We start from the raw sequence: 22,886 nt of genomic DNA, 5'->3' as shown, positions 1-22,886 counted from the left end.
ATTTCTAGCATCCACAGTTGGATCTGCTCCTGTTTTCAAATGCAAAGGAACCCACAGAAGAGACAGAACACAATGTGAAATACTGAGATATTCCCAGGCCCAGTGTCTCTTGGCAAAACTGAACAAAAGCACACCTTCCCTAAAAAATTTATTTTGCTTACCTCTTGTGATTTTGCATCATTTTTTCATCCACTTGCAAGATAGCTCAAGATGCTACACACCAAGGAGAAGCCAACTTGATACTCTCCGGATGTTTCAAAAGCCAACATCCCCAGCCAGCATTTCCCATTTTATGCACATCACAAATCAGACAGGTGAGTCACCTTGAGAAATGATTAGTAATCCATTTGTTTGTTTCTTTATTCAGCTGTTCCCAGCCTTCTCAGGAGTCTTCTCCAACACCATGTCCATACTCTTCCTCTCCTGCTTCTTCGAAGTCCAAAATAGAGAAAACGATGGTACACAATAACAAGAAGTAAGCAAAACGAAAAATAATCTTGCATTTTTGAGGAAGCCATGCATGCAATCAGCAATCATTACTGAGCTGACTTCCTTTAGCCCAACTGCAGCACAGAAGACCACAGTTGCCAGAAAGAAGCATGTCTTAGAGTGAAAGGCCATGAAAATATTATTACTAGCCACCGGACAAATAAAATAGCTACCGACACAGCATTTTTTCCCTGTCCAACTTCCCAGATTTGCTGTTTGCACACTGCCCACAGGCAGATGGTTGGTTCCTACCAAACCAGAGAAATAATGGCACTGTATCCATCAATTCCATGGAAGATAAATAAACATTAAACATCCGTGTTGAAAAAAGAAAACTCTAGCCAATGGATTGGTTCCTCAACATCAATTGCCTTGGATAGATGGATTCAAAAGAACACAGCACTGAATCCAAGACAGTCTTCCTTTATCCCCTGAACCTATATTTAACATTTATTATTTCATCAAGTCAAGATAAGGTTTACGCACTCCTTGTGCTGTGAATCCCACAGGAATCTCACCTGAAGTTGCTAAATGCCAAATTGGAGTTGAATGCACAAAATATTGATGGAACCAGAAAATATTTCTGTTCATGCATGAGAAACAGAAAAGAGCACATTCTGGAACAAGTCGGACGGGATTTTTTTCCCACCTGACCAAAAAAAATTGCCTTATTAACTTCCCTAAATTTGTCAGATTGTAAATTGGGATGGATCGATTCGTCTCTCCCCAGTTTGGGTTCGTTTCTCAAATATTCGTTCCTAATTCTGTTCCGTGCTGTTTCCATACCAGCCTGTAATTATCTGAATTAGGGCTTTCCACAAACACATCCACTCACCAGCGTTTGTGATGAATATGCTGACTTACAAATATTTATGCACATTTAATTACACCATTAATTAACTGACTGCATCCTCTTTTTATTGCATCATCTAGGTTTTCTTCCATGTACCAAAAAAAAAAAAGCATTTCCAGTCTCATACCGGAGAAGTTAACACTAGACTTCCTCAAGGTTGTATCCCCAGAATATATGACCAAAATACCCAGAATGTCCAGCTTGCGGAGAAAAAAGAGAAAATCTGGAGAACATCATATAATCATGTCATGCTGTAGGCATTTCTGGTGCATGTTTCCTGGAAGCCCATCTAAAGCAGATCTTCCAAGAAGGATTCTCAATGATTTTCAAGGCTTCTAGATTGTTTGCGCAGCATTATTTTGAACCCAATTGGATTCCTGCATCATGATAATCTGCCTTGCAAAGATCTGCTGCTTATTTAGGATGACTCCAAGAGGATGACCCAGGAGGGATACAGTAACTCTTAGAGCAGGAAAAAGATTGTGTGATATTTTCTCCTTCCTAACTGCAGAAGAAAGTATTTTGGGCTGTTAATCGCCAAGAATTTGGCAATTCTTTCCTTGGGGAGCTGTTCTTGTGGGGCAAACCCAAAGGATTATAAATTTTAGATCTCTCTCCAATAAAGCATTCTGCAGTTTATGGCTGGCATGATGAAAATGTAGCACTGCTTTTCACCTCCACCTTTTCTGTAGAGGTGGGAGAACATTGAATGAGATGTCTTCGAAGTGCAAAAGATAATTTAAGTTTAACCTGTCATCTTTATTATGAGTCTAGCATTCAGACTAAGTTACCCATGAAAAACACCACTGAAACAATTAATCAGAATAAGTAAGTTGCCTTCATTTCTGTGTGAGTATCTTGGTCTGAATGCTTCCTATGAATATAGCAAAACACTTGCATAGGAAGGCAGTGAATCAGTATATTCAATAAATAAATTTAACACATTACTGTACATTTCCTGCCCTGATGTATGGAACAGTTGCTTAACTAAAATCTTAAAATGGCTGCATTCACACAGCACACTCAACCTGGGTACTGAATTAACCAGTTTACCCAATGTTGAACTGTGACTTCACCAAGCAGGTCAATACGCAAAGACCCTCCCCCAATAAACCAAGGTTAAAAGGAACCATGTTTAGCATTTTTACAAAGGCAATGTCATGGTATGTGGGAATGTCCTTGAGAGACAGAAGGAAGAGGAAGAGGAGCAGCAAGCTAGGCAATGGTCAGATAAGAGGCAGCTGAGCCCACCAAAAGAATGGGGACATGGCAAACCTCTCAGAAGGGAACATCCCTAGGTTTTTGGACTCTAAAGGCGAGGGGGGAGAGATGAACTTCCAGACTTGCAAGATTCTGTTAATGCCACCTTTCCAGAAAAACAGAGCTAGTATTCCTGAATGTGCTTCTTGTCTGGACTACCTGAAGGTCTAACGTCCAACTTTAAGGACTTCCCTAATCTAATTAAATAAGTCAAGCGAACAGGGCCAGCATGCTCCTTACTTTGGAGTTATGCTAGTTCCAAACCTATCACAGCATCATAGCAAGAAAAATACTCCAAGGCCAAGTGTTCATGAGAAGCCCTCCAGCTGGGTGGTGAACACATTCAGAAACCACGTGGAACAAGGCAGGGAAAGAAAACCCTTTCTACCCCGTCAGAACAATTCCAAGACTCCAGACATGCTTAAATAAGAGGCAAAGGAATTGATTTTATTGCATGTTAAATCCTCACCCCTTGGTCTGGCAAGGGAGACCCAGGGTATTGGGTAAAATGGAACTGCTAGGCACGGTACTCAGATCTACAGCACATGGGTGAATCTCAGTGATGCTTCATCCATTTGCTTAGGATTTTATGGGTTCAACATACTCAAGACTACATGGCCCAACACCATGCTTCATTTGCAATCATCATTTACAAAACGTGATTAGCTGCCTTCCACATACAGCTTCAGTGATGGCCCTTCGTTGTTCATGAGATGGTTTAAATAGTGCTTTTCTATTCACTTCAAGGCAACCTTTTCGTTCTAAACTATACAATCAAGACCCCAACCTGATTTTGATGGGACAACACCCCGCAAAAGTTTCCTTTATGCTACATGATGAAATATTGAAGAAAATGGAGAAACAGGAGAGAAGAATACCAAATGCATTATCATACCCAAAGGGAAGCGACGATATTCTCGGTCCTAGGAAGTAAAGGTAAAATGGAATTTTTCATTATAAATCCCACCTCCAAGAGATATTTCCACCACTTTTGATCTGGTCTGTGTGTTCAGCCAGTTCCAGTCAGGCTTTCAGGGCAAACTATGTTAATATATCCCATTTTTTATTATAGCCCCCTTTTTAAAAAGGATATTTAATTTTATCAGGGTTGGGGTTTTGTTTTTCTCACAACACATTTTCAATAACTGGAACTTGTTTAAACCCCCAGTGCTCCAGGAAAACACATTATGCCCTGACTCTTAAATTTTGCCGGCTCCCATTTATTGATATTAATAATACATCAGCAGCATTGGTCTTTTCGTTTTAGTTTCATCCTCTGATGTGGGAGAAGAACAGGAATTGCAACTTGTTTGTTCCCCTCTGTTTAAATGTAACCATCAGCCTCTTACATAAAGACTAATACGGCTTTAATTGCTTGCGCGGATTATATGTTACATGAAGAGGGGGTGGAGATCTTCAGGAAGAGATTTCTCCGTTACAACGAAGCTCAGAATATCGAGGAGAAAGGCTTTGTTTTATTTTATTTCATGTTATTTATTTTGTAAATAATGAGGAAAATGGCCCAAATTAGTTTTCCATTTAAATATATTGCCATCTCTAATTAATAAACACCATTAGAAGAAGAGCACTCTGGATGACAGCAAACGCAATTATTTGCATAAATGAAAATGCAGCCCTTTTTTAAAGGCTGGATATTTAAGCCCAGCTAATTTGTGTAATTTTTAGTGCATTTTTTTTTTTAAAAAAAGAGGCTCCTTACCTTTCGATATGTAGTGGAAACCATCTAGAATTTGATGGAAATCAAATGAATGAATCCTGAGAGCTGAAATGTAATGTTGGTAGTAGACAATTTAAACCAGTATTTTTCAAACTTGATAACTTTAAGATGGGTGGACTTCAACTCCCAGAATTCCCCAGCCAGCACGCTGGCTGGGGAATTCTGGGAGTTGAAGTCCACCCATCTTAAAGTTGTGTGGGAGCTGAAGGCCACACCTCAAAGGGAGTTGAAGTCTACCCATCTTAAAGTTGTGTGGGAGCTGAAGGCCACACCTCAAAGGGAGTTGAAGTCCACCCATCTTAAAGTTGCCAAGTTTGAAAAACATTGATTTAAACCATAGTTCAATCCAAATAAATTGTAAATGTTGTGGGTGGGTGAGTCCCCCTTAAAGAACAGATCCATAGGTTCAGGGAGAAGGGAGGTGGCTGGATCCCTTGATCCATCTTGGTCACTGATAAAACAATATGCCCCTCGGGCAGAAAATAGACACATTTGGGTATCATTCTAAGTCCCAATTATTGACAATTCAGGATTGACAATTCAGTTGATTCCACTACATCTGCTAAACAAACCAGAGAGATTTTGCTTCATTCCCCTTTCTAATGACCCACAGAGTTCAATATCACACTAAACCATAGTAGGTTTTGTCATCAGTTATGGAATAACCTACAGTGGGCTGGCTTCAAAAATCACACTAAGCAATCAGCCTGTTTACAAGCCAGAATTTATCCTTCCCTCCTTCATCCTGGTTCCCATCTCTGATATCTTAGATCCCCTCCTGGAGGCTTACTGCAAAAGCATGCAACAGAGGTCCTTGGGTCATATGCAGTCTGCCAAATGCCTTGGATAGAACCCTTGGAGATCCACCAAGAGTTGCCATCAAATTGTAATAGAAGGGGAGAAAATAAAATAATAATTGCATTAACTATATATAATGAACGGAATTTCACTGTGGTTAAGGGTATATATATATATATATATATATATATATATATATATATATATAATTATAATCATTGCACCTTTTCTTGTAGACTTGTCCAACCTACTTTTTGAAGGTATCTTTCAGCATGCCATTCCGAAGCCAATGTAGCCCTCAGCTTCAAAGTTGTCCACCCTTCCTCTAAGAAGCTTTCAGATCAAATTTTTCAGATCAAACCCTAGAACAAGGACCCACCCAAATTACTCTAAATCAAGGAGAAATGCAAGGCCTGGTGCATGTTTTTACATGTGTTATTGATCTGTTGGTTCTCAACCAGTTTCGCCCGTCTTTGAATATCATCGGAAATGTAGTATATTGAATTCCATGTCCATTGCCCAAAATAATTGACAGAGTGCTGAGCAGGGAGGGAATATCAAATAGCTTACATTGGCAAAACTTTGCAAACGCTTATGGGACTGTGCTGTTAGAGCTGATTTCCAAGTGCACCGTTCCTTACACCGCTAATCGAAACAGATCTGTGCAGAAGGTGTACAGAGAGGGAGAGAGAGATGAAATTTTGTCCAGTGGCATATTTTCCTTTCTGCCCACCCCCACCCCCACCCCACCCGACAGCCTCTTTTCTTGTGTGGTAGTAATGCAAACTCTGCATTATTTCTCCGGAGCAGGGACTGTAAGCAATTATTTTGAGCGCATTAGTGTCCATGCATTAAATCCTAAAGTGTTTATTCAGTGCACTGCGAATCTATCCACCCCGCCTAGAAATTATTGGTATAAATACTTTCAAGAGCAGGGTCATTTTCATTGGTGATATATAACCAGAGGGAAGAATTGGAGGGTGGAAGATAAAGACATATCATTGCCATTGCTTCAGTAAGGTCAAGTTGTTGTTTTTTAACCCAATTCTCCAAAGAAACAGAAAGACCAACAGCGTGAAAATGAGTGGGTGTGGCAAAGATTCATAGTGTGGGCAAAAAAATCACTGTCTGGAGAGATGTTCTTGATGGATGGTTCCCATTATCTTTGGCCTCTGGACACTCAGCTGCAAGTGGGGCCAGGTGTTTTTTTCCACATCTGGAAAAACTGCTGGTCGTCCCAGTTGGTGTGTCCTACTGCAAGAACATTGAGACAAGGCTCCAAAAATTCATAATCAATTGGAAGCCCAAGCAGGAACGAAGGTTAGGTTAGAAAACAGGAAAATAAACCAGACCAGAATACAAGCGGTTCCTCCCGTGGTTGGGAAGTCAGGAACCCAAGAAAATAGCAAAGTGGGTCAAACGTAAGAGTAGAAATAGATTCAGACATTGCTTCAACAATGATCGCTAGGAATTTTTTTTTTAATTTTTTAATTTTATTTTTAATTAGGATCTGCTTCTCACCCAATGCTTCTCCAGTGAGTCTCAACCTTTATTCAGGAAGGGAATCTGTGAGTTTGAAAGCTCCCATCAAATAGATAATGAGAAGACCAAAATGGAACTGGAAATGAAGATGCTTCCTCCTCTAAGATCTTGGAAGCGTTCTTCAAGGAGGAGACAGATCATTATCAAAATAGGGATCTCCAAAAGGGTTGATCCTGGTGACCAAGCTGGGCTGCTAGCTGCCATCTTTGATGCTGGCTTCATCCCAGCCTCCAAACAATTTGCAGATGGATGTATAAAATCCCCCCTGCAAGAACGACCAATGTGATAAAGGAAGAGCTCGTGCATTTATTAACACCGCTGCAGCATTCTTCTCCCTATGAAATCACATGCGTGTTGTGAGCTGGGGGGTCTCCATGCAAGGAAGGGGATTATCACACACACCTCCCCATCTGGCAGTGATTTCAAAACAGAAAGCAAAAGAGAAGCTGGTCCTTTTTTCGCCAGGATGAAAAACTCTGCGAGATGAAGAGGCAAGGAAAAGATGCCTCATTTTTTCCATTCCAGCGGCTCGCACAGTGTGTTGTCTCGGATTAAAAGGTCACTCCCTGCAGCCTTTAAGGAAAAAAACTCGCGGAAAAAAGGGGGCGCACAAATCTGTTTATTCAGTAAATGTTTGGATAAGAAGCAGATCTCCTTCCTGAGCGGGTTTTACACTTTTTTACAAAAATTACCTGTAGAATAGCAAAAGTACGATGATTCTCATGCTTCCACCAGCTGCTTTACACCAGCTGCAAAGATTTTATTTGCTTTAGAGTGGCAGCAAGAAGACTTTTTCACAAAAAAAATTGGGGAGGGGGAGGTGTTTCAATGGGGTGGCAGCAAACACCCCCCAGCATGGTCCATCCAAAGGCATTGATCTCTCTCTCTATTCTGAATAAGCGAAGAGGAGTTTGGAGGAAGGAGAAGGGGGGGAAATGAGTATGAACTTCTCAAAAGTGGAATTTTGCCCCTATTGAATGATAAGGGGGCTGGGGAGGGGGGGGTCTAAATGTCCTGTCATTTATTGTGAAATCATCTCTCTAGAAGCCTGAACTCTATTTGGCTACACATGCTTTAAATTTCCAAACTTCTCCCAGGAGACTTTCTTCAGGTTGGGAAGAAGGATGGGGTGGAAACTTAAGAAGTCACCTCCCACGAGAAGATCAGCTCAGAAACATCTCGAGGAGAGCATCAGAAGACGTTCTAAAGCCCCCTGGAAAATGAAGTAGAAAAGCAGAATCCTCTTTTTCAGGGGAAGGCTTTCTTTGAAGATGGAGGAGAGATTTTGGCACGGCGTTGTTGTCAACCTTATGACAGGAAGCACAGCCAGATGAGCTAATTCTACTTTATGGTAAGGTTCCATGAACAGAAGCTTGCCAGTCTGAAAGTACATTTCTCTCCCAGGCTTCTTTAGAGGCCAAGAAACTAGGGAAGGTCCCTTCTGGGATACTTGCCACATCCACTTCCCTGCTGAGGGCTCAGCTGCCTTTTATCCAACCATTCCCTCGGCTGTCTCTCTTCGTCCTGTCTCCCCAGGTCATTCCCACAGACCGTTACACCTGTTTCTGCTGCTCTGAATCTTCTCATTTGCTTCACAACCTCTTTTGGTCTCAGCCCTCCGAGAAGTTCTAAATAGTCCAGGCCAGATTTAGGACCTCACCCCCCGATTTCATTCTTCAGCAATTTAAAGGGATGAAGCGTGGAGCAAGGCTTCTCCTGTCTCCCCGTTTCCATGTCCTCCCCTCGTTTTCCTCCTCCTGTTGTCACTTCCTTCTACTTGCTCAGCAATTCTGCAAGTGCGGCCCAAATCACATCATGAATGACATCTAGCTGGTGCCATTTGCATGGATTGGCACAAGTGACTTTTAGACTGCACTTTAAAAAGGTAGAAAGGAAGTCAAGAGGCTAGTCCTCAGAATTCTGGAGTGGGGAGGGGCAGAGGAAGACAGAATTAAATCAGAATAGAGGAAGGTGCCTATCATATATTGGCCTTAAGCTAGCAAGTGTGTGTGTGTGTGAATCTGCGATGCTGTATATTCATGTCACACTTGTCATCTCAGTGAAATAAGTAACATGATGCTATTGCCGGGGGGGGGGGGCTCGGGGCGGACATCTCTTCTGCAATTATTTCTCCAAATGTTAGAAAGATTCCCACACAGAAATAAATTAATAAACAAGCAAATAAACACGCATACAGAGAGGAGGGGAATCTTATTCATAAGTGTGCGTGTTTGTGTGTATATATACATAATGATTTATGAATAAGATTCCCCCCTCTGTGTGTCAACAGATGTAAATTGCTTTGTATCACCAATGATAATAAATGAGTAATAAACATACCATTTTTTATCCACAACAGATATAGGATTTTAATTATGGGAGTTAATTTTCGGAGCAGAAAGTCTGCTTTTCCACAATTAAAAGGGGATAACTTTTAATTAACTTTGAAGAACTTTCTTTTTCCGAAGAAAAATCCAATTAAAACGCTTTGAGGGACCATTAGCATGGAAATAACAGTTAAAAAGGGAGAAAGCGAAATATGTAATTATATATATATATATATATACATGAATGAGAGATTTCTGTGCTGAGGAGAATACGACTCTTTTTGAAAAACAGACCCCACAAAAGGAAGGAAAAAAAGTAAGAATGGCTTACAATTTCCTTCATGACATGTTGCACCGACAGCAAGATCAGGGCTCTTTTCTGTTTATTAAACTCTTCCACTAGACGCATTCGGATGGCTATCATTTTGACAATATTTATCATAAGGATTTTAATGGCGCTTGTTTCAGCAATGTTTTATTTTCCTTAGCTCGGTTCTCATCACAAATGTATATAGCATCTCCTTATCTCTTTGTAACTCAGGAGGCGTTGATCTGTCTCGCTCAAAATTATTTATTTGTTTCTTTGTTTAATTCGGTTGGTGTACCGCCCGACTCCCAACGACTCCGGGCAGATGTTTGGACTGAGAACTTTCTCAGTTTGATTATTCTTATCTACAGAAAATAAAATAAAACAGAGGGGTCCTGCAGAAGGCTCCCCAGATCTGCCCATGTTATAACATGCATCCCGTTGTCCTTTGCCTAAATGGTTCCTCGAGGAGAGAACTTGTACAGCTGATCTAAAGCAGGGGACCCATTTTCGGACAAACCTTCCTGTGCAAAACCTCCATGCTTTCAGTGAACGGGCAAAAGACACGTATCAAATCAAGTTTATTATTACGATCCAAGGTCAGCAAAGGAGACTAAGGTAGTTCAGAGTGAAGGCAGATATAGCCCATATATTTCCCTCCCTCCAAATAGGCTTCGTTTTGCCCTTGGTGATATTACCAGTTAGGATGGGTTACGCAACAGGATTAAGCCATGTCATGTCTTCTGCTTGGCTTAGAAGCAGGGCGGCGTGTTCCAGAGCTGGCTTTGGGAATGGCACTCTCACGTGGTTTCGTTTGCTCTTAGCGATAGCGTGATTCTGAACTGACTCGCCTTAATGGAATAACCATAAACCAATCTGGGACTGCGTAATACTGCATGCTGAAAGACGATGAAGGATCGGGGTGCGGAATCCATTAATAGCAGGCAAAAAAGTCAGTAAAGGGGAGAATGCTCAAGAAATATTTGCAACACCTCGATATTTCTCTGCTCACCCTGTTCACAATCATCATCGAGTGCAGCCCTGTCTGAAAGGCTACTTGTTCTCCCCAAGGAAGAGTTGGCTCAAGATTAGGATTGCTCACTGCAACCTTCTATCTGTCTATCTATCTATCTATCTATCTATCTATCTATCTATCTATCTATCCTATCGAGCTGATTCCTTCGCTCCTGGCCCATTGAGTGGTCAGATGAGATTCATCTCCGAGCTGGGGATGTTGAGAGAAGATGGGGGTGCAAGGGAAGACACAACCTAATGCCGTTTTCATTCCTCTGCCCTCCTCCCCTCCCACAAGGTGGGCCCAACACCAAGCAGCAGCAGAATAATACTTCAGCCTTGGTCAGTTTTCACAGCCTAACTGAGGTCCTTGCAAATAAAACCCCACCACTGCAAAGCTGAAATGTATTGCCATCCAAATCAAGTTTGGATGACAACGTGGAGTGTATTTAGATATGCACTCGATTAAAATGAAGGAGGCCGCCGTTTTAAGAACATGCTGCCAATTCCTAGAACTGCGATGTTGCACTGACCTCCAGTGGAAAGCAATGAAATGAATCTACTGGACTGGATTTTGATGGTCCCGTGCCAAGCTGAACGGTCCTTTTTCTTCATCTCCCACCTTCCTTTGGGCTCTGTTTTATTATTTCATAACCTCTCTCCAATCTTTCTCAAGGATCAGGGAGATCATGACAGAAAAGACTTTGCAAACAGATTATTCGTCAGTATCTTCTCTCTTAACTGCAGATGGTTGCTCTTCCAAGGTCAGAGCGAGGGAAAGGACGCTTTAAGGATCTCACAGCTCAGCTGAGCATCAAGAGAGACAAAAAAATTGGCTTAGGAGCTTGTTGGTTTGTGCAACATTGTCTGCCTTCCTTAGTTCAGTTGATGACAAATAGACCTGGACAACACTCCAAAACCCATACATTTGGCATTTTTCAAGGTCATTCCAAGGACAGTGTTGGCTCCATCTCTAGCAAGGATATGGAACAGAGAACCTGAAATCCAGTTCTACTACCAAGCTAGTTTAAGTTTGTTCTGATGTAGTGTATTTTTTTAAGAGAAATGTTGCTGGATTGGACCAAGGGTTCTTATAATCCAGTGGCTTTTCCTTCTCATGGTGGTCAATCAATGCTTCCAAGAATCCTTTTCCTATTATTTGTGTTTGCTTCTCATCAATTAAAATCAATGGCAACCCAGGATCAATGCCCTTGAAATAGGCACAAGGGGGCTTTAACCTGACCCTAAAGAACAGGGAAGACTTAAGAATCAAGTGGAAAAAGTGAGAACTTTAAGGAAAAGCCTGTGAAATGCTGGAAAGCTGATATAAATGAAGGTGAATGGAGGCCAATGCATACTCCAGATCTCCAAAGAACAGATCTGAATGAACTTCAAGAAAAATAAGAAGGATTTTACAACAGCAGAAAACGAAAAGGGGAAATGGTAAAAGCCCCATTGAAGACAGTTCCAGCAAGGGGATGAAAGGTGAAAGACAGTGTGGAATTAACAAAAAATAAGGCTTAATGAAAAGCCGGAAATGGAGTGACATAAACCCTAAGCAGAATTTATCTATTTCTTTATTTAATATAATCATTGTGAGTCATCATCCACTGAACAGCTTACAAGTCTCTGAAAACCAATTCTCCTGGCTGTGTTCTTCCCCCCCTTACAGCCACGTTGGCTGAATCATTATTTTGCAACCCAGTTTAATGAGATTCTTGCAGCCCTCCGGCAGCCAAGCCATGCCGGCCTGGAGTAGTAATTGTTATGGACAAATGCAATTAATCTTGGCTCATAAAATATTGCCTTTTCCCACTGAAAATCTGGATGTCACTCGATGTCAGGAGCCATCACCCCTTTTTTTCACGGCCCCTTCCGTAGTAGAAATTCAAACACGGAAGAGAGGAAAGAGAAAGGAATCCGTTCAGAGCTCCAGGTGGGCTACAACTTCTTCTGGACCATCGCTAAACATTTTGGATGGGGCAACTGAACCTGATTCTAACCCTTTCAGCCTGCAGCTGCTGAGCAGGGAAATGCTTCTTTTAAAAAAAGGGGAGAAGTTGGTTTGTCAGCTATTAAAGGCACAGAATCCTTGCTGAGTTGGGAAGGGGAAAAAGTTGGTAGCGAAATTGCTACTTGACCTTTGCGATAAAGATTTGTGCATCTTAGTACACGGTTGGCATGTCTTTTACTTTCAAATTATTTTCTCCTTAGGACAAGTGCTGTAGCTCACAGGTTCTGTCCCTGTTAGTTCCAAATTTAAGTCCAGGTCAATTGGGGAGACTCTGGTCTAATCCCTGGGTTGCTGCCACCAACAGCCCCAAATGCACTGGACTAAATGACCCAAGATCTAACTCAGTTGGGTCTTTCCGATGGTTCTATTTAATTTATTCTTTCATTCAGAACCCTGTGAACTAAATTGCTGTGTTATTTTTAAGAGAAGGATAATCACTCAGGGCTGGAGGTTGGGTTTTGTGGCGGAAAGAGATGTCATATTTTTAAAAAAAATCTCTACAAAGAAAAACAAACTAAAAAGCACATTGAAATGCTCCAGAAAAAAGAAAACAGCCTGTTTTTGAACTCAATGCCTGGCATCGCTGAACACCTTTCTGAAGATCTCAACACTTGCACATTGTCCCTTGCAGAGAAATACAACATTGATTAGACTTCGCTCCAAATGCAGCAGATGATGGCGGTCCTTGCTCTTCTTTCATAAGGCATTTCACTTCTAAGAGGTTGCCTTCAAAGAAAGAGCTGTCTTCTGCAAAATAGAATACATGGAGACCTTTTCAGAGCTATCCTCAAGACCTGTTGGGACTTTGTTGTGGGCCCAAATTATACGAGCTCCCTCTCCAAAATGAGGTTCCCAGTTCTCAATTATTTTGACACCATGCAACAGTCTGTGGGAATGACCTTGGGAGACAGGGGGAAGAGCCGCAGACTAGACAACAGTGGGACAAATGGCAGATGAGCCCCCAGAAGGAATGGGGGTGCGGCAAACATCTCAGAAGGGACCCTCCCTAGTTTCTTGGACTATAAAGGCAAGGGGGGAGGGAGAGATGTTCTTTCAGATTTGCAAAATTGATGTCAGCCTTGCATGGTAGTCCAGCCAAGAAGCACACCCACAAGTACTTGCTCTAACTTTTTTGTAAGGCGACATGAACAGAATCCTGCAAGTCTGAAAGTACATCTCTCCCCCTCCCCCCCCATCCTCTTTACAGCCCAAGAAACTAGGGAGGGTTTCTTCTGAGATGCTTGCCATGCCCCCATTCCTTCTGCGGGCTCAGCTGCTGTTTGTGCAACCATTCCCCTGGTTGTGGCTCTTCCCCCTGTCTCCCAAGGTCATTCCCACAGACCATGACACACCCACCCTCTAGAAAACACCTACACAAGTAACCAATCAAACAGAAGGAGGTTTCCTAGCTGTTAGGGACACTTGTCTGGACTGGTAGCCTCCCTACCAAACAGTAGGGCTGGCTCTGGTGCAGCCCAAAAGTTTGCAATTGCAAGCTGTACAGTCAGATGTCATTTGGTTTGTCCCAAGAGGAACGTGGACCATCCTTCGTAAAGTGGGTGGACAAGATGCAGAAGGACTCTGGTTCACTTCACCTTTCTTTCCAGTCTGGTAGCAATGAGTAATGAGGTGCTTAACCCCTCACTTTGTCTTGTCTCCTGGCTACTCGGGAAAATATATTTGGGTGGTGAGTTGAAGGCCAATCGACTATTACTGATGAACTGGAATGAATTTCCCATCAGAATTTCTCAAAGGAAGCTACATTACCTCCATTGGTGACAGGCCGGTCCCACTTAGTTCAACCCCTTTTTACCACCTCCAATTCTTTCCAACTTTTTAAGAAGTTTGTCAAACTACTTTTTGCTTGAAAATCAACGGGTATTTAAATTATGCTGATATCCTGCTCTTGCTCCAAGGAAGTTCAGTATGTCATCCCTGTTCTACCCTCCTCCATTCTTTTGAAAAACCAGCAATCCTGAAAAGTAGGGCCATTGGGAGTGACACCCCAGGGACTTCATAGATGAACAAAGATTGGAGCCCAGTTCTCTTTGGTCTTTACCCCCTCTGAGAATACGTTTAAGATAGAATAAATCCCACAAGACTTTGTGGCAAATTCACTTCTGTTCCTCAGTGGAGGAACCGTAGACCTGGTGTGTAATGAGCGGAGTGGATATTTTCTAACTAATCTGACAGATAAGCTGTCCCCAGCCACAATTTGCAAAAGTTGTAATCGGAGACCATCTGAGAGAGGAAGTTGCTAACGCTTAAAAAGGTCAAGCGCAGAATGTGAGATCCTCATTAAGCAAATCAATGAGTTAGAAGGAAGGCATAAAGGAAATGAGAAATGCCTATTGCAAGAAGCAGGAGGCTGTTGCAGAGAGGAGGCTGCAACGGAGCAAGATCACAAAAAGATTCTTCTCCTGAGACACTCCATTCATTCCAGCTGACTTGATTTCACCACACGCTTTCTCCCTTTTTGCAGCAATCTAATAAAAGCAGCTGCAACAAACCACAAAGATTAATTGCACATTACTTAGACAGCTATATCATATAGCACATAAATTGGCTCTTGGTCAAAACAATCAGGGATCCTATAAAAACGGGAAGCAGGTAACCCGTTTGGTCCTTGATTGCAATCTCTGCCGTTTATCCTCTGCTTGTGTTTTAAGTTCTTCTCTCTTTTCTTGCATTCATTTTATATTATGGTTGCTTCTCTCCCCCCCCCACCAACACCATTTTATTGTATTTTATTACACAGATTGAGCAATGCCTAGAAAAAACAGTTTTACAAGGCATTTAAGACCAGCAACAATGCAGAATAAAAATGGGAAGGGCACCTATTTTTATTCCCAGTTTAGTTGTCTGAATACGTAAAAGGTTATACAGTTCCAAGCGATGTTGATGTAGAAATGATAAGCAGAAAAGATAAATTTTTAATATATATTTATTATAAAACATTTGAAGAATAAAATAAATGACTATGTACAAGAAAAAAGAAGGAAATGGGAAAAGGCATAGTGGGTAGAATATAAAATATCAGTAAATAAACAGAATTTACAATTGTTGCAAACGTAGAATTCATTCTTTCATTGATTACATAACTAATTGAATATATTACACTGAAATTGCTGCCACATCTTGGGAAACGACTGTGAATCACTACAAAGCTCTAAACTGTAATATTTATATTGATGCCACCACTCTTTATCACAATCTAAAATAAAGGCACGTGATCTTAGGAAAAGAAAAACGTAAGAAGAAAAAAGAAATACCAAAAAAAATCAGTAAAAGCAATATTAAGGTCTAAGTTCCCTCCCATGGTGCCCAACTGATGATGGCATCAAATTCTTTATAAACATTAACACTGTTTCTGCTATCTTTATATCCAATGTTTTCCTCTTAAAAGATCTACTCTATCTAAGTTTGCCTTGTTGTCTGACACGTAATATACAGGGAAGACATTCTTACTTAAATTTAATCAACCTTTGGTTCTGGAGGTATCATGTATCTCTGTGATAAAGTCTTTATGTATATGGCCAATTAAAGCCCCATAGAAATATGGAGGAGGGCGTAGAAAGGATCTTGGTATTGTAATCCCACTGCTGCTACCACATATGGGTTCACATGGCCCAAATGGCAACGTTTGCTGCAGAAGCGTGTTTTTAATTTCTGAATCTGGGACTTACAGGATCTTGGAAGAGGCAGGACAGACAAGGAAATCTTTTTCTACACAATACATAATTCAACGTTGGAATTTGCAACGATGAGGTGCGGTGTTGGTGACCAACTTGGGCGTCTTCCAAAGAAGGTTGGACCAATTCATGGAAGTCCTGGGATCAATAGCCTTGAGGGCCATGGGTCTGCCTCTGAAGGCCATCTGCTGGGAGACTTGAGGGTTTCCTTGTGCAGTTGGAGGGCTACTGTGAGAAGAGACTGCTGGACTAGATGGGCCAGGAGTCCCATCCAACATGGCATGGTTTACGTTCTTATGATCTTTTCTGGACCTTGCTGTAACTCTTTCCCCTGATCATTGCTTTCTTGGGATCTAACCCTGCCCGAAGAGTTTCTGTTTTCATCGCTATACAGAAAGCCCTCTTAACCAAGTCTAATCAGTTAAGCTTGAGGTTTGTTGCTATCTTAACAGTGTCTTAGACTAATCACTGTAATAAAGGCACTGAAGTAAAGCCCTTTCCAAGGTGGCATTTACTACCAGTTGCCGCCTGATAACAAAAGCTTTCTGATTAAAGTCACCTTTTTATCACTTCAGAGCAAATCTACTCCTTCGAAAAGTGCTAATAAAACCTACAGAAGCAACAGGCTGGAAACAAATATTCTAGCAATAAAGAAACAGGGGAGGGGCGATCGTACAGCTCCTTTAAAAAAAATGTCTAATTTCTTTGGAGAAAGGGGAGGAGGTAAAATGTATTCATCCGTCCCCCAAGGGCGATGGAGAGATGTAGTTCATCATTCTTTATTTAATTGATTCATGGGCCAGATGAGTGATTATTGGAAGATATTTTAATTGATTGATTGATGGAGGACGTTAACATACTGCTCAGGCCCTTAACAGCACTGGACAGCTTACAATATACTCTATAAACATCACTAAGAGCCATTATAATAATTTACACTTACCACACTATCAACATCCCAAAACACCAAAGAGTGCATCAAAAACTCAGGAAAACAAATATGTTTTGAGCCCAGTCCTAAAGTGTAATAAAGAGTGAGTCGGCTTCCCACTCTCCATCATGCAAAAAAAATCCAAATTGAGGTGGTTGAAGTCAAATGTATCAAGATGCGTAAGCAAACCATGGCCCCTCCCAAGTTTATTATCGGACTATAGTATCAGTGTAGAAGGAGGAATTTCTTAAATACATAGGAGAACGCCTACTAATGTAGTCTGTTTTTGTTCAATTTAAAAGCGATCCAGTGTAGTGTTTGCCCTAACCCTCCCAATTCCATGCTGTGGCTCCATTCTCTATGGAGAACTTGGCACGCCGTAGGCAGGTTGGACACTACATTCGTTGGTGCCAAAAGTTACAAGCCTTTTTAATTGCCAGATCTGCCCAAGAGCAGAGGGTCCATCAGCTGCCCTTTCTTCAGCTATTCCAGCATAATTGTATCGATAATCTTCAGGGCTCCCTTGCCCACCAGATTTGTCCTAATTAGGCCTTTTGAAGAACCAGCATTTGATCCTGAGTTGAGTTGGTTCCCATCTGCTTCTTCTGACTTGTAGATTTCGTAACTTCTGCCCTGAAGCTCTTGCGCGCCAGCAGCTAGCGCAGCCTCTTCTGTTTCAACCGGGACATCGTTGTGAAGAGGAGGGCCAGGGATGCAAAAAGGAAGCTAATGAGAACCACGCAGATGGCTGAGCGTCTGGTTCGCTGCTGAATCGGCAAACCTCTCAGCAGGCCAAACTAAAAAACAACAACAGGACCATACGGTTTGTTCACAGGATGCATTAAAAGTGCAGTGCTGTGACAACCGGCTCAGCATTTCCCAAGAATCATTGCTTATTAATGGCTATTGGGGTTGGATTGCCTCTGCCAAAGGTGATCATCACCCAATCTCCAGTTATGTGCCATTCCTAAAATACACTCAAAACCATGCACGTATTGGAGCACACTGATGGAATTTGGAGAGGCTGCATCATTTGACAGATATGAGATCATGCACTGGAAAACACCTGGGTGGCCCAATTCAACTGATTCCCAAACGTAGCTACTTCCAGAGGTGTGGAGTTCAGCTCCCAGAATTCCCCGGCCAGCATGACCCATGACTGACCCTTCTGGAACCTGAAATCCACACCACCAAAGTTGCTCAAGCTGAAAAACACCACCCTACCCCATGCAGGATCTAGGATGTAGTAACATCATCCTTGATCAGCAGACCCTCAATCTCTGCTTGAATAATTCCAGCAAATTTAAAAGATAACACCCACCCACACTCATCTACCAACCCAGCTCTTCTTAAGACAGACTTTTCCCTTTCTAACAGCTCTGATCAACGTGGATCTCTGCAACTTCCATCCATTGCTTTAAGTCCTACCTCTCTGGAATAATAAGAACAACTCCATCTTCTGTACAAGAGTCGTACAGATGTTTGTAGGTAGGTGGCATTTCTCCAACTTCTGGGTATCCTTTCCCACAACAGTGCAAAACCCCAACATCAAATTCATTTTCAGAGATTCCCCTGGATGTTTTATCTCCAGCAAGTATTCTAGCAGACAAGGTTGACTTTGGTCCCCAGAAAAGAATTGGTGCGTGTTTCTCAAAGTTTTAATTGATACACGTATTTATGTGTGAGAGAAAAACACTATTTGGGAAACTACTTTGAGCAAGTCCAGTTCCTACCTTTCCAATACGAAGAGTTTTGAATTTTTATACCCTTCATAAATGATTCTGTTTAACGTACTCTTAAAACTCCAGAAAAGTAATTATTGCCTTTGTAATGAATATTTTAATTTCACTTGTAAGGGTATGGAGGAAAGAGGGGGAAAAAATCCATCCTAATTCATAAAAATTAAGGCAAACATTATGGTGGCTAAACTCTAATGGAGCCAGATCACCCTTCTAAGCCTAAATTTAAATGCATTACTGATCCCTGAAACATTAAAGGTCCGATAAGTTAAATTAGGTTCCTTGTAAGCATAATTAATCTCCTTCTTCAATGAAGATATTACAAAGGAGTTAATCTGATTCCCAGAAACATCCCCGAAATTGAATTATAAGATAAAGCAAATATTTGACCTTTAAAAAAAAAACAGATAATTACTAAAAGGAGAAATCAATATGCTGTGGGGAACTGGCATGAAACCATGCTTCTGTGCAAACAGCATGCAGGTATGGGGAGATTTCAACAGCAGTGCATGCTGGGAACTTTCCTCTCTCCAGGCCCTGATAACCAAGGCTGCAGGAGAAGAGAAATCCTCCAGCATGGAACCTCTTCTGCAGAATTTTTTACTGCATATAAATTGAGCCAAATAAAACAGGTCACCTCCTGCAATATCATTTTACCAGAAGGTAGAAGGCATCTAATGCTTCATTGATAAGGTGAGGATAATGAAAAGGCATGCAATTAAAACGAAGAAAAAAAGGGAAGGGAATGGTAGTGTTATCACCTCCACCGAGAAAAGTCAGCTCAAAAAAAGATGCCCCTTTCCAAATTCAAAGGCCCCCTGAGAATGAGGCAGAAAATCCAAGCCCTGGAGAGAAGAAACTGTTGGGGGAGTGATTTCTCAGCATGGCCATGTCCAACTGTGGAGTCTTCTTTTTCTTCCCACCTTCGGTGCCTTCCCTTCTTCCAGAGAGCAGCCTTGGGTTCTGTGAACATGCCTTGTGTTTTGAGGACACTCATAACAAGAAAGCAGAAGTCTCACTGATCAGCTAGTCTGAAGCCAATGTTCTGGCTGAAGTCACTTTTTCTGACTTTGGGGAATGTTAAGTTTCTCCCGGCTTCCAAAACCAAGCATATAATATTCTCTCTTTCCACAACAGTATGGGGGGCAGAGGAACTTTCAAAATCACCTGTTCCATTGTCTTTTCCTTTCTGCCTTTATTACTGGAGGATTTTTCTTTTTAGATAAGATCAGACTTGAATCTCATAAGGAAGTGGAATTTGTCCCGTTTCCTTACCCAACAATGAGTTTTTATAGTAGCAATTACTCTGCCTTCTTGTGAGAGATTCCCCTTGACAACAGTTCTGGGCATGTATGTCCACCATTTAAGAAAAAATTGCCAACTCATAAAAACATGCAGCTGAGATACAGGAACCAATTGGTAAAGGAATATACAGCCTTTGCTGTATATCCCTTTACCAATACTTAAATAGCTTCAGTTGGGTGATTTACAGATAGATCCACTGTTTTGTTTTCGAGATGACTTCTTGTAAGAATCCAGACACAATTCTTGCCCATATGGTTGTGTTTCAAGCTGAACTCCTTTGCCAGCAGATTGTTTTGGGTGCTCCACTAACAAACCACTAAGAGATGTAGAGCCAAAGTTTGGTTTTATTCAAGCATTTTTTCAGGTAATAGGTCTAAAGGAAGCCCAAGGAACAGAACATGTCAAGTCTAACAGTGCACCAGTTGAGATTCCACCAAGGAGCATCCTAGAACATAGAACCCAAGTCCTTAACAAAAAGGTCTCTGTGAAGTTTTTACCCATTAAGGGAAATTTAGTCATGAGAAATCGTATTTGGGCTACTTTAACAAACATTACAGCACTGGGCAACTTGCATTTTGAGACTTGCATCTAGGACTGGATGGGAGCACAATTTCTTTCATGGAATTAGAAACCAGGATCACCATACCCTGAAGAGGTGGCTCTGAGAATGTCTGCCTGGGAAATTAGGCCAAACATGATAACTAAAGGGAATAAATCTAGATATCTTCACCCTATTAACTCAATATATGAAACGTTGGAATGTACATACATACATATACATACATACACACACAGCTTCCTTTCCTGTGCTCCCAACTGGCTCAAAATTAACATCATCAAGTATTTTTATTAGTGAGATCCACTTCTGTAAACCCCTTCCCAATCTTTAATATAATAAATAACCAGAAGCTTCTCCTAATAAATATGACACCTCTCCAAATGAGCAACTAATTGCTATGATTGCTCACAGAAATGTGTATTTATAAAGAATGCCCTCCTGGAAAATGCCAGAAGGTGCTCCTCCACCCGACATTAAAATTGCAACTTACATCTGTGCAATAGGGAAGTTGTTGTTGTTTACAGCTTTGAGTAGAAAACTCCAGGCAAAGGTTTTCAAGCAACGTTAAATTAAACTGCCGTGGGGACTTCTCTCCAGCTCGAGGTGGAAAATTGCCTGTTTGTCATCCTTTCAGCAGTTTAATTGGGCTAACTATTGAAAATTTAAGAACATTAACAACCCAGTTAGATCAGAGCAAAGACATATCCAGTCCAACTTTTTGTTTTCACTGTCAAACAGATGCTCTATCCCCACTCCACCCCAATGCTTGCTGATGAAGCTGCAAATGTTCGCGTATGTTCAGGTAGGACCCAGCCAGATGTTGTAGTGCTTTTGGGTTGCAACTAGAAGTTACCTTAGATGCTGGGTTTCAGAAATAAGCTAAATCTGGTTACAACGCAACCGTTAATCAGTGATGTGACATGAGCCACAAGGTCCAGAGATGCCAACAGATCTGACCATAACTTATTTGAAATACATTCTCTTCTATGTATTATAATCAGCGTTGGACTGGAGATGATGGCCCTCTCTCTTTCTTTCGTCCTGTGGATCATCTAGAATTCCCACCTGTGTTTGACATGCATTTTGATTTTTTTTTCTTTTCTTTTTTGAAAATCCCAGATGCTTAGCAGATGGTAAGTATGGGGGAGGAAAAACAACCCCCCCCCCAAAAAAATAACCAGAGGAAAAAAAAAAGACAGCAAAATCGTACATTCCTACACCCCTATTCATTCAATCTGCTGTTTTGCCTCACGACTAGACTAATAAGCAATTACGCCAGCTACTTGAATGCTTATCTGGTGTAAATGCATCTGTCAGCCAGATTCCACATCATCAATAAAGCTGCCAGATCTCTTTATAATTCAATGATATAAGCTCTAAGCATCTTTTTTGGAATATAATTTAAAGATTGCCATTCTACGGCTCTGATGTTGTTATGTCTGCACTGACAATGCCTCCCGTTGGAAGCCAAGCCTCTCCCTTCCTGGAATTACGCAGAGCTCAGCTTGTGACCTAAAGCTTTGCTGGATACAAGCTTATCTAGAACAGCAATGTATTTTGGCTTGTCCAGACTGATTTGCAGATATGATCCTCTGCCCAGCCAAGAAGGCCTCAAGGCAGAAGGCTGGCTCTGGTGTCTGCACGCGAACATCCTCACCAGCCACCTGTCCATAGCTCTGTGGCTTCTGGTTTCAATTCCAGGACCTCCAGCCTAAAGAAAAAGAACAGTCAAAAGGCTACTAACAGCCATCTGGATTATGTGGTGTGTGCACACGCAGCCTGGAAGCTAGGGGATACTGCAAATAAAAAGGCTTGTGTCCTGCCCATCATCCGTCTTTATAGGTAAAACACCCCAAAAGGTGTGCAGAAAATTCCCTACCTCTAATATAGGGGCTAGGAGTGCCAGGCTGGCAATGCGGGTGATGCATTCCAAGCCAAATCAGTCCAATGCAGAGAATGTCTCCTTATATTACCAGCAATTGTGTGGCTTTTTACATGAAAAGATAGAAAGAATGCTTTTGCTTCAGCCCAGGGCACTCTGGAATAGTTGGTGGGCGCGATCCAAATCGTTCAGAAGAACCGGTGAGGGAAGCTTTCAAAGATCCAGGCCGCTTGGCGCTACCTCCATCAACCTATTCCATATATTATTTCTGGAGTCTTTTGAATTTTTTTTTTTTAGCATTCATGTTAAGCCCAGGAATTACCAGTATCTGTGGGCAGATGGGTTTCCTAGCCGAGTGTAACTGTGCTCCGCTACAGTCTCACCCCACTAAAAGCCGTAATTCCTGCATGCTTCTGGAGAGGCCAAGGGAACCTTT

Source organism: Python bivittatus, unplaced genomic scaffold, assembly GCF_059951505.1.
Source record: "Python bivittatus isolate LINGU-HERP-01145 unplaced genomic scaffold, Pbiv_v1 ctg000160_np1212, whole genome shotgun sequence".
NCBI classification, from domain to species: domain Eukaryota; kingdom Metazoa; phylum Chordata; class Lepidosauria; order Squamata; family Pythonidae; genus Python; species Python bivittatus.
This window is presented reverse-complemented; position numbering follows the sequence as displayed.